Here is a 13,317-nt window from a genome sequence, read left to right as displayed (position 1 = left end):
CAGGAAATATCCCTAACTTAACATTTAATCGATTCAATTTTAACAATGTTTTATTTTTTATTTTTTTTTAGATTTGTTTTTCTCCCCTTCCCCCCTTCCCCCCGCCCCCCCCAGTTGTCTGCTCTTTGTGTCCGTTCACTGTGTTCTTCTGTGACCGCTTCCTATCCTCATCAGTGGCCCTGGGAATCTGTGTTTCTTTTTGTTGCTTCATCTTGTTGTGTCAGCTCTCCATGTGTGCAGCACCATTCTTGGGCAGACTGCACTTTCTTTCATGCTGGGCGGCTCTCCTTACGGGGCACACTCCTTGCACGAGGGGATTCCCTATGCAGGCGACACCCCTGCGTGGCAGGGCACTCCTTGCAGGCATCAGCACTGCACATGGGCCAGCTCCACACGGGTCAAGGAGGCCTAGGGTTTGAACCGCAGCCCTCCCATGTGGTAGGTGGATGCCGTATCCATTGGGCCAAGTCCGCTTCCCTTAACAATGTTTTAAAACAAAGAAAATGAAGGTCAGAAAAAGATAGATTTCCCTGCACTCATATTCCTCTTACTACCCTGGTGGCAAAATTCAGATGACAAGAGTCTGGTGCCAATCAGTGCATGCAACATGAGTGGCTTGGCCTCAGTCTATGTTAAATACCTGACTACATTGGTCAAAGCCTAAGTATTCAGAAATGTTTCTCTTTTGTAGAAATAACTTCTTAATTTATGACTCTGACAGGTAGTTTAAAGCAAAATACTATTTTGGGAATAAGTGAACTTTTTAACCTGGTCATCCCAAAGCCAAGTATAGGGTATTCATGTAGATCATAGCAGTATAGGAATCACTGGCTTAAAAAGCGCCTAAGACTTTGATTGGACGGTCTCAGTGCGCCCCCTAACGTCCTAAAGCTAGAAATAAAAATGTAAAATAATATAGAGCTTACTTTGTTTAAGGATGCAAAATATTCCCCTCTACAGCAACTTCCTCTAACGCGCATAAAACTCGAGTGTGAATCTTACATTTTATTAGGGTCAACAGATCTGCAGATAATTTCAAATTGGAGAAGCTCCATTGTGAAATAACCCACCATACACATTCTCTAAGATGATTTATTTTTATTATGAAATCCATAACCTCCACTACCATCACATTAAATATTAAGATCAGTTTTGTTTACAGACGCCAAGATGTTGGTCCAAACAGTGCCCGTCCCAGATCTTCCATCTAGCCGAAAGCATCTTAGTGCAGCTCCAGTAAATGCTTCCCAAACTCCGCCGGGGGTTACGCGTGTGTCTGTGTCTGTGTCTTAGAGTTCACGGGTATGTCAGCGTGAGCGCCCGCGCGCCTTCCTCTTGGTCTCCTGGCGCCTGGAAGCAGTGCCGCCCGACTTAGACTCTTACCTGGGCGGGACGAGTTGGCAGCTGCTGAGTGTCAGCCACCCCCAGACGTGGAGCACCGTCCCCAGCCCTGCCAAGGCCGGAACAAATAGAGGCAGAAGCAGCGCCGCTCTCTCGGAGCCGGACAGAAACTCTCTGACTCAACACCTTGAGCCGCTGAGTGCAAACCTGTAGCCCTGAGCGCGAAGCAGCTGCCCCGCTGGGGGCGCCCGGGGCCAGGGACCTACTCGTCAGGGGATGCCCGCGGCTGGGAGAAGACGGCGCTGGTACTGGGTGGCCCCTGCGCCCTGCAAGTCCTGGGCCCGCCCCCCGAGGCGGCAGGAGTTGCTGGAAGGGTAACGCTCTCCTCCAGATTCACACCTACCCGCAGCCTAGGGGGCACCTGCGCACACTCCGAACTCGCACGTTCTCTGTTTCCCTCTGCTCTGTCCCGCGTTCCCAAAGTCCTGTCTCTAAAGGGGCCCCCACTCCTCTGGGGTTGCTCCTCGATATTCCCTACCATCCAGAAGCGCGCTGCGGGTCAGCCACGAGAGACACTGGAGACAGGTGGGTTAAAGCCTCTGCGTCCAGAAGGGTCCTGTGTCTGTGGCTGTTTATTGAACAGACTCTACCGCCCTCTATATGTCCGTATTTATAAAGAAATGTCAATTGGCCGCCTAAAAAAAAAATTGAACTCATGCAGTAGATATTTTTGACACTTTTACACCTATGGAAAAGAAGTTTAGCTACATAACTGTTAGAATGTAACCTCTTGCCCACAGAGTTCACAAGTGCTCAGACACCAGATGCCCCGTCCCGCAAGGCCACTGAACATTCCTTCCCCAAGCATCCTGCAATTCCCAAACCAGCACGTGCCACCCTGAGAAAGCGAACTTGGTACTTCTCCACCAGAGACCTTCCGGCCACATTTAAGCTCCCCTTCTGAAAGGCACCCCTCTCCCCGCTTCTCCCAGCTTAAAAGCAGCAGTCCTAGGAGGGCCAGCTGAAGTCTCACTTCAGACTCCTCCATGCAGGTGATCTATTAAACTCCTGCCTGAATCTTGATCTGTCTCCAATCCTCATTAACCTGGGATCTAACATTTGGTGCTGAAACCCGGGAGGCTTTGTTGAGACAGAGCAGACTGGCAGTGATCCTCCACCTTGCCATTGCAGCTTTTCCATCTAACACTGGATGCAGATTTGTCTTTGAGTCTCAGAACCTCTCCAGAGGATCCTGTTCCTCTTTCCAGAAATCCTAGCTCTAGGTCAGAGATCCTTTCTAGTATCGGGGGAACTGTCCCCCTTACCTGACCTTCCTGGCTCAGGGGATACCCAGTCCCAGGTTCGGTGACCAGCCCTTAACTGGCCCTTAACCAGTCTGGAAGGGAAAAATTCAAGGATGCTTGCTTCTTTCTGCCCACACCCTCTTTCCTAAAAGGTCCCCAAACTCACCCTTGCCTCACCAAACATGGAACGCTCCCAGTCATTACCTCCAAAAGAAACCCCCCTCGGCTGTCTCCTCTGTAACCCCAAAACTCTCTACCCTGGAGGAGAAATCAAACTGAAATAGCTCATTTTTACTCTACCACTCTTTGGCCTCAGTATAAATTAAACAACAAAAGCCAATGGCCAGAACACAGCACTTTCGATATCCAAGTTCTCCGAGATCTCAAGAGCTTTATCCAACACACTGGCAAATGTTCAGGCTTTTTCCTTCCTCCACCACCATCCATCCCTTTGCCAGTCCTGCACCACCTATCAAATTCTTCTTCCCTAGGACTCACCTCTCCTCCCTTGTGAAAATTTCTCCTCCGACTTCAACCCTTCTGATCACACCCCCGTCCCCCAACCTATGTCCCATCAGCTCCCTCGAAATCCACCCCATCTTCCTCCTGTTCCACTATCCCTCCTCCCTTGCCCCTGCCCCCCTTTTTCCCCATCCATCACCTGCTTCTGGACTCAACTCATTGCTCCCAACTCCCCATCCCCTGTCTCCCCTACAGGGAAGCGGCCAGGGCCGAAGGAATTGTTGGCCTTCACGTCCCCTTTTCCTTCTCAGACCTTGCCCACATCAAAAAACATTTTAGGCTCCTTTTCCACCAGTTCTGCAGAGTTCACTAAGTAATTCCAGCACATTACCAGTCATACAACCTAACCTCTCAGGATGTCTCTATTATTATCAGCTCCTCCACCACTTCTGAAGAAAAAACCCGTGTTTGGGCAGTGGCTACAGCCTTTGCCAACACCCTTCATATCTAGGATCCTAACTGCCACCCTGCTGGCCCTATGGCAGTACCCACTACAGTCCCGGACTGGAACTATGAACCCAACTCCCCAGATCTTGCCTGTATGTCACATTTCCTAACTTGCATAACTGAAGAAATGAAAAAAAGCATCCTAAAAGCAGTAAGATATGACAAAATCCAGGAAAAAATCCAAAAGCCCCAAGAAAATTTGATGGTATTCATGAACAGACTAACTGAAACCCTTTTAAATATACTTTTTAAAAAAATTTCCCCCCCCCCCCCCCGTTGTCTGCTCTCTTGTGTCCATTTGCTTTGTGTTCTTCTGTGTCCTCTTGCATTCTCAGCAACACTGGGAATCTTGTCTCTTTTTGTTGCGTCATCTTGCTGCTTGAGCTCTCCGTGTGTGTGGCGCCACTCCTGGGCAGGCTGTGCTTTTTTTCGCATGGGCTGGCTCAATGCAGGGTGCATTCCTTGCACATGGAGTTCCCCTACGTGGGGCACACCCTTGCACGGCACAGCACTCCTTGTGCATGGCAGCACCGCGCGTGGGCCAGTTCACCCCATGGGTCAGGAGACCCTGGGTTTGAACCCTGGACCTCCCATGTTGTAGATGGACGCTCTATCAGTTGAGCCACGTCCGCTTCCCCTTTTGAATATACTGATCTCTATTCCAACTCAGAAGCAGGAAAAATTATATCTACACACCCACTTTATCTCCCAATCTTCCCCAGATATTAGGAAAAGATTACGAAAAGTAGAAGATGAGCCACAAACCCCTCAAAAAGACCTAATTAAAACTGCTTTTAAGGCTTTAACAATAGAAATGAAGAACTTAACAAAAAATTAAAACAAGTTCAAACTAAGTATAAGTTAATTGCAGCCACTATCCAGGACAGCTGAAAATGACCTTCTGACTCTAATCAAGCTCTACCAGAACCCTGCTTCAAGTGTGCCCAAGAAGGACACTGGGCAAAAACATGCCCCAATCCCAAGGCACAGGGTTAAAGGACGTTGGAAATCAGACTGCCCTCAGGCCCCAGGCCAGAAAGCTCTCGTCCCCAAAACAAGCCCAAACCCAGAGCTGGGATTGTCCCTCCCAGAATTACTGGGACTGGCCACTGAAGACTGATGCTTCCCGGGGTCAGATGCCCCCACCATCTCTATCATCTCCTTTTTAATAGACACAGGGACCATATATTTGGTCTTACAAGAATACTCCAGACTTTTAGTCCAATCGTCTATCTCTTTTGTGGGGATTAACGGCCAAGTGTCCAATCCCCTCCAAATCCACCTTTAACCTGTCTCTCAGAAACCATTTCCTTTATACACACCTTCCTAATTATACCTGCCTGTCCCACTCCACTAATAGGGCAATACTTGCTTACAAAACTTCATGCCACCATCACTATTCCATTCTCTAACTCCCAAATATCACCCCTCCTCCTTTTAGCCCCACAGCCAACTCCACTTCCCGATCTCCTCTCTATCCTCCTAGAGCATGTAAGCCCTATAGTGTGAGATACTGAATGTCCTTCTATAGCAAAACACCATACCTCAATTAAAGTGACATTCAAAAATAATAGCCCTTTTTCTAACAAATCCCAATATCCGCCCCCTTCCCAAGCTTTGCTAGGGTTAAAGCCGATCATTAACAAACTCCTTGCCACCAGAATTCTGCGCCCACCTGACTCTCCCCCTAATACTCCAATCCTAGCTGTTAAAAAACCAAACAGCTCCTATCACCTGGTCCAAGACTTCTGAACCATCAATGAGGGCATTCAACCCATCATTTCAGTTGTCCCTAAACCCATATACCCTCCTTCACACATCCCTCTCGAAACCTCCCATTTCACAGTCTTAGACCTCAAGGATGCTTTTTTCACCATCCCTCTAAACTACTCTTCCCAAAACTTATTTGCCTTTACAAGGACAGACCCAACCACGTAAATAAACCCAACCACTCAACAACTTACCTGGATTATCCTTCCCCAAGAGTTTCATAACAGTCCCTACCTTTTCGGTCAGGCCTTGTCCAAGGACCTCTCACCATTACCCCTAAGCCCTCACTTGCTCGTACAGTATGTCGATGACCTTCTCCTATGTAGTCCTTCCCTCCCCCACTCCATAACCCACACCATTTAACTCATGAATTTCCTCATTGAAAAGGGGTACTGAGTATCCCTGGCAAAAGCCAGTTCTTTCCAACAGAAGTCACCTATTTAGGCCTGCATGTTACTCCTGTCCACTGGAGCCTCAAGCAAAACAGAAAGAAATTTATTTCTGACGTCCCTTTGCCAAACACCAAGTCTGAATTGCTCTCCTTTTGGAGGCTTCCCAATTTCTTCCACCTCTGGATTCCTAATTGCAGTCTTATAGCTAAGCCCCTATACCAAGCGGCCTCCAGGAATCCACAAGAACCCCTTGCCTCCCCTAATTCAATTACAAAGTCTTTCCAGTTAAAACAAGCCCTAACCACTGCACCAGCCCCAGCCCTCCTCAACCCCACCAAACCCTTCTAACTACATGTAGACTCAAGACAGGGCTACATGCTAGGCCTCCTTCCACAGGCCTATGATCTCGATGGTCATGCCATAGCTTACTTCTCTAAACAATGGAACCAAACTCTTCTGGGATAGCCAAACTGCCTCTGTACCCAACCACTGCCACCCTTCTAATCCTTGAAAGTTCAAAACCACTACCCTTTCAAATCCTTGCCATTTATATCTCTCATTCCCTAGAGTCCCTTCTAACCCATCAAGCAATATCAATAATCTCAAACACCTGTTTATAGGCCCAACCCACAACTCTTTTAGAAAACCCTGTCACCCTCCACCAGTGTTCCTCCCTTAACCCAGCCACCCTTCTTCCAACACCAAGTTGTCACCCCCAGACAACACCAACCACAGTTGCTCAGAAATATTAAATCATTTCCTAAACTCCTTTCCTAACATCTATAATCCTTCGCTATCTACTCCCAACTGGTTCATTGATGGCAGTTCCACCAAAATGAACAATTCCACTCTAGCAGGATATGCCATTGTAATTCTAAATGGTATCATAGAATTAAGTGCTTTCCTACCGGCACAACCTCACAACAAGCAGAACTCATTGTCTTAACTAGGGCCCTAACCAGGGCCAAAGGCCTCACTGTAAACATATACACAGACGCGAAATATGCCTCCACAACATCCACTCACATGCCCCAATCTGAAGAAAAAGAAGATACCTCGCAACTACAGAATCCACCATCAACACTCACCTCATCCTAAAGCTCCTTCATGCAGCATCTCTCCCCCTACAGGCAGCTATTCTCCATTGCCAAGGGCATCAAAAATGATCCACACCCATATCTCAAGGCAAAAACAAGGCAGACAAGAAAGCTAAATTACAGGCCACATGAACTCAAGTCACCCCATTATTCTTTCCCTTCCTTCCTTCCTTCCTTCTTTCCTTCCTTCCTTCCTTCCTTCCTTCCTTCCTTCTTTCCTTCTTTCCTTCCTTCCTCCCTTCCTTCCTTCCTCCCTTCCTCCCTTCCTCCCTTCCTCCCTTCCTCTTAACCCTACCTCTATCCCCACCCACTTATCCCTCAGAAGATATAAATTCCTCACACTAACCCTGGAGCATCTCTCAAAGAAGTTTTGTTCATAAAAAAAAACACAATCATTTTACCAAAGCAAAAAAAAGTCTTAACATTCCTTCTGCCCTTCATAACCACTTCCATGTTAAACCCAAACCACTAACATGATTACTTTCCCAATTCCTGGACCATCCCGATTTCTTCAAAACCTCTCCTCAATCTCCTCCTCCTGCTCTATCTGTCAAAAAATCTTCACCTCAAAAACACCTCCCATCTCCACCTTTCCCAACACACCAAGCCCAAGGTCAAATTCCTGGACAAGACTGGCAAATCGACTTCATACACATGCCTCTGGTCAAGAAGCTCAAATACTTTCCAGTTTTTGTAGACACGTTTTCAGACCTGATAAAAAAGCCTCCCCTACAACCTCTGAAAGGGCAGATGTAGTTGTTAAAATCCTAACCAATGAAATCATCCCCTGATTTGGTCTTCCCACCTCCATACAATCAGACAACAGCCTGCTTTCACCTCCCAAATCACACAAGGTGTCTGCACTTCCCTCAACATCACCTGGAAACTACACATTCTTTACATACCTCAATCTTCTGGCAAGGTAAAACAAATAAACAGTTTAATCAAAACCCATCTCACCGAACTCATGATTCCAATTCAGGCTACCTAGATAGACTTACTACTTATTACCCTCCTAAGACTCTGTTCCATACCTCACCACCCTCACCTCCTAAGTCCATTTGAAATAATGTACAGATGCCCTTATGCACTGGAAAACATACCCTCCACCTCCTTCTTGCTAACAAATTATCTCCCTATATCCTAAATCAAACATGACACTTTCTGTGAAAAGCAGCCCACAATATTCTACCAAAACCTGTGCTGAGACATTTACCCACTAATCTAGATCCTGGAAACTGAGTCTATTTAAAAACCCTACATCCCAAACCACTCCAGCCTTTATGGTCAGGCCTATATCTAATTCTAACAACTCCAATGGCAGCAAAACTATCAAGTTTTCCCTCTTGGATTCACCATTCCAGGTTAAAACTTGCCCACAAATCAGCAGACTCCAGTCCCACTCCGTCCTCATGCCTTAACCCCATCCTAGAAGAATCAATTCCAGCAAACAAAGAAAAGCCTCCTACCTTCACCTGCGAACCCCACAGAAACCTCAAATTACAAATAAGAAAGCTCCCTGGTGAGATCCCCCCAATTCCTCTCCTTGATGAACTTCCACCATAATTTCCTTAAAATTTTGTTCTCACACTTACCTCCCACACCACAGTCCTTCACCATAATCCAACTCCTAAGCTTTATCCAAGATTTGTGGCTTCAAAGAGACCTCATATCCTTCATCCCTATCCAAATCCAGTTCTTCTCCTTTGTCCTGCTGATACTCCTTTTCATAATTAAAACACTCTTTCTCGTTCTGTCCCTTACTTTCGTGTTACATAACCACATTGCCCCTACCTCCCCACCCCTAAATCAAATTGCCCCGATACAAAACCTGCCTAATGCCCAACAACCTCAAATGAACTCTAAACTTAACCTTCAATCTGCTGAATAACACCAACCCCTCTCTAGCCTAAAACTGCTGATTTTGTATCTCACTATCTTCCTCTGCATATATGGCACTCCTTACTCTAACAAACTGAATTAACACCCCAACTTCATTAACATACTCAATTAGGGAATATCATCAAAGACAGAGCCGACACCCTCTTAGGCAACTACCATACTGCCCCTGCCAACCACGCTTCCAAATTATGCATAGCCTAGATAAAAATACTCACTAAATTTCCCCATTTCGTTACTCCATTATGGGATCCCTGACAGCCAACACCTGCTTCTCACACAGGCCCCTCTGTGTATCACCCACCAGCACAGCTGGGAAGCAGTCCCGTTGGATCACTACCCCCAACACTCCGCAACACCACGCTTACCATTAACCCACCACAAAACCATCTGTATTGGTCAGCCAAAGGGGTGCTGATACAAAATACCAGAAATCTGTTGGTTTTTATAAAGGGTATTTATTTGGGGTAGAAGCTTACAGTTATAAGGCCCTAAAGAGTCCAACTCAAGTTACCATATGAGATACTGTCTGGGAAAAGAACCTAAAGACCCCCTCCAATACCTGTTTTCCATACACATTTCTACCTGTCTACACAGGCAGGGAATTTTCTTCCTTTGCAGCACAGCTGCCTACTATGCTTTCCCACCAATTGAACTGGAAGCTGCACTTTAGTATTCCTCTCTCCCAATGTAAACATAGCTTCAAATAACCAGAGCCTGCCAGTCCCAGCTCAAAAAACATATTCAACTAAAAGGAGCTGTCATTGTACTCCCTCTCCTGGCAACCCTGGAAATAATGGATACAATAGGCACTGGAATTGGAGGACTAACTATATCTCTTACCTATTTCCAAACATTGTCTCAGGTTCTCCAGGAGAGTCTAGATGAAATCTCCAAAAGCCTTATACAAGTACAAGGTCAGGTAGATTCCTGGCAGTGGTCAACTTACAAAATTGTAAGTTGCAAAAAAGGCAGACTCTGCTTACTCTTAGAAGAACGCTGTTTTTAGGTCAACCAATCTGGAATAGAGATGCAGCAAAAAAAGTAGTTGACTAAGCCTCCAAAATCTGCCAACACTCCTCAAACTCCTGGGGACAATAAACACATAATCCACCATGGCTTTCATGACTAATTCCTATTCTTATCCCACTTACAACTCACGTTCTCCTCTTATCAGCAGTTCCATACATCTTCCATGCGATAACTCAATTTATCCAAATGAACATCTGGAATGTCACCCATAATCATGTAGATAATCTTCTCCTGTTGTGGGAAATACAGTACCAGCCACTGAACTAGAAGCCACAATATCTCAACTTTGAAAAGGGAACAACAGAATCCAACACCAACCTATAACAGCAGGAAGTAGCCAGAAGAATCTTGATGCCCCCACTCCCACACCTTCCCTCTTTCAAACTTTTAAAAGATTTTCTTTAGCCAAATTTGGGAATGTTAGAATGTAACGTTTTGCCCACTGAGTTCATAAGTGCTCAGACACCACATGTCCCATTCCAGCCCTTGCTTATCACCATCTCCATAAGGCCACTGAACATTCCTTTCCCAAGTGATCTGGCAGTTCCCAAAACAGCACACCCCACCCTAAGAAAGCTAACTTGGTACTTTCCCACCACAGACCTTTGTGTCACATTTACATGCCCCTTCTGAAAATTCTCCCAGTTCTCCAAGATCAAAAGCAGCACTCCCAACCTAGGGAGGCAGGCTGAAGTCTCACTTCAGACCCCCACCATGCCAGCAATCTATTAAACTTCAGCCTAAATCTTGATCTGTCTCTGAGCTCATTAACCTGGGATTTAACAATATCAAAGAAATGAATTTATATCTTGGCATTAGTGTTCCAGATACTTATTGACATTTATAAATAAGATGCTGATGTTTCCCTTATTGCTTCATTCCACTGTATGACTCATTTTGAAAAATGTTTGTCCTCAATTTTAAACCAAGCTATGCAAGATGTCATAGATAGACTTGTTAAAATTGTTCATTGTATACATGCAAATAGTATGAATCTTCATCAGTTTATGGAACTGTTGAAAGAAATAAAACATGATTTATTTCATTATCTTGTACTGTTTTGCTAAATGTTCTTTGGTTGCATATTAGAAGAGTTTTACTAATTTGCTTGACACAAAAGCAATGCTTGACAAATATTCAATATTCAAAGATCAAAAAAAAAGTGGTGTGATTTATGTTTTTCCACTACTATCTCACTGCATATAAATGAGCTAAATTCCAACTACAAGGAAGAAAAACTTTTCAAAATACAAATAAATAAGATTTTAAGTATTGTCTAACATGAATCAACATGCAGAAGATTTTAATTTGATCAATAGCATTGTATAAATTGACTTCAAAATTCACAAGAAAAATTTGAAGGCTGCTTTGTTGATAGATTAAAATTTAAGGTTGCTTTTAAATTTATGCAATTCTTCTTTGAATTTAATATTAGTAGTAAGTTGACCCAAGAGTTAACAAATTTACTTAACTTGCAGAGACTCTGAAACAGAGGTGCTTTTGCTTCTAAGAATGATGAATCAATATTAACAACTTAGGTGTAAATAGTGAAAGAAGATGATTTTTTGGTACTCTATTGGAAAGTGATTAAGAATGTTTGACACAGTTCAGGTACATGAATATATTTTTCAACTATAAATTTTATAAAACCTAAATATAAAGCTAGTATTTCTGATGAAAATGTAGTGTTCTGAGATGTGCTATTCACTGAATTTCAAAGATGTTATGAAAAAAATAATCTAAAATAGCTCATTAATAAATTTATATTGATTTTGTGATAGGTAATATTTTGGATATATTGTATTAAATAAAATACAATATTAATTTCACTTGTTTCATTTTACCTTTAATTATAGCTACTATTTTTTTAATTACATATATAGACAGAACTGTTCTAGAGTAATAGCTAAGTTGCCCCTTATCTTCCCAAGGGTATCTTTAAAACATTGTAATTATTGTGCATGCTATTGTAATGACAGCTACAGATCATTATACATTTTCAGAAAATCTATAAAATTGTGCAGTACAAAATGGAAACCATAATGTAAAGTATAGACTATGGTTAATAGCAATACTTCAGTATTTGTTCATCAATTGTAACAAATTTACCATGCTAATGAAAGATGTTGTTAATGGAGGAAAGTGTGGGAGGGGAGGGAGTAGGATATATGAGAATCCCCCTATATATTTTCAATTCAACTTTTATACAATCTAAAACTTCTTTAAAAAATAAAGAAAAAATGAAAAAATAGAAACACTCATCTTTTCCACCTCAGAATATTCTTTGAAAACTCAGATACAGTATTTTGACAGTATGAAGTGCTCTCTATACAGTCACAAGATTTATAAATGGTGATGATGAAGATCATAGTTAAAAAAAAACCCATATCGCAAGAGGCAGAAAACATTTAGCCAAATTGTTAGCCCTACCTAGAATTAAATAGTAAAATTTAAAAGGCACATACACAGAAGTTTCCATTTAAAAGTAAAACTCTACAAAATATCAATGATGTCTCACGCATAGAATATAAAGCCCTAAAACTTTTAAACAATTTCAAGCAAAATATCTTGCCCATTTTGTTAGCATATGTACACCCTCTTATTTTGTCTCTCTCTCTTTCTCTCTCTCACATACAAAAGCTGATAATTATTCATATTATAATACGCGAGGCATTCAGCTAAAATCATTTCATATTAATTATCACAACAATTGATAAAGGTACAAGTATCATGTCCTCATTTTTAAGAGGCAAAAACAACTGATGAAAACCTAGAGAGATTAAATAACACATCCGCATCAGGTAACCATTAGGAAACAGGCAAAATCCAAATTCAGGGCCTCTTGACCCTAAAGCTTTTGCACTAAACTACTTCTACATCGAATCTTATATGTACATTATCTAACTACATATTGGACCTATATTAAAACTAACTAAATGTGACTTATATATATGGACATCTCAGCATTAGGTGAGCATGGATTCTTACTGCATACATAGAGCATTTTCATTATTTCAATAATAATAAACAATAAACAATGACAAGGAAAGAGAATGTGTTTTCAGGTTTAAGTGGAAATCTAGCCTTTTCAGTAACAAAATCTAATGAAATATTCCATTCTTCCAGATAAGTGTAACGAATATCAAATTTGGTGATATCCAGAAATTACACTTGCTCTCAAAGAACAAAGTAGAAGCTATGACATTATTGACTGATTTCTGGATTACTGGAAAAGAAACCCACATAAAATTTTATCCTACTTTAATTTTATATCTTGCCATAACCTACAGAATTGAGTGGGAGAGAGTGTGAACTACAGTGTAGCTGTAATCCATGCTGTGTGGCAATGCTCAAAATGTGTTCGATTGTAATGAATGTACCACACTAATGAAAGAAGTTGTTAACGTGGGGTAAAGTGGAACATGTGGGCAGTGGGGCATATGGGAATCTCATATTTTTTTATGTAACATTTTATGTAGTCTAACTATCTTTTAAAAATAAATTTAAATATAT

The 13,317-nt window shown here is 42.7% G+C and overlaps 1 pseudogene; it reads left to right on the top strand.

The window, feature by feature from the left end:
• Positions 1 to 1,170: 1,170 nt before the first annotated feature.
• LOC131279082 (eukaryotic translation initiation factor 4 gamma 2 pseudogene) overlaps positions 1,171 to 13,317 on the top strand; it is a 95,160-nt pseudogene continuing 83,013 nt past the window's right edge.

This window comes from Dasypus novemcinctus, chromosome 7 (genome assembly GCF_030445035.2).
Source record: "Dasypus novemcinctus isolate mDasNov1 chromosome 7, mDasNov1.1.hap2, whole genome shotgun sequence".
NCBI lineage: Eukaryota > Metazoa > Chordata > Mammalia > Cingulata > Dasypodidae > Dasypus > Dasypus novemcinctus.
Note: the sequence above shows the minus strand (reverse complement) of the source record. Positions and strands in the feature narration are given on the sequence as shown.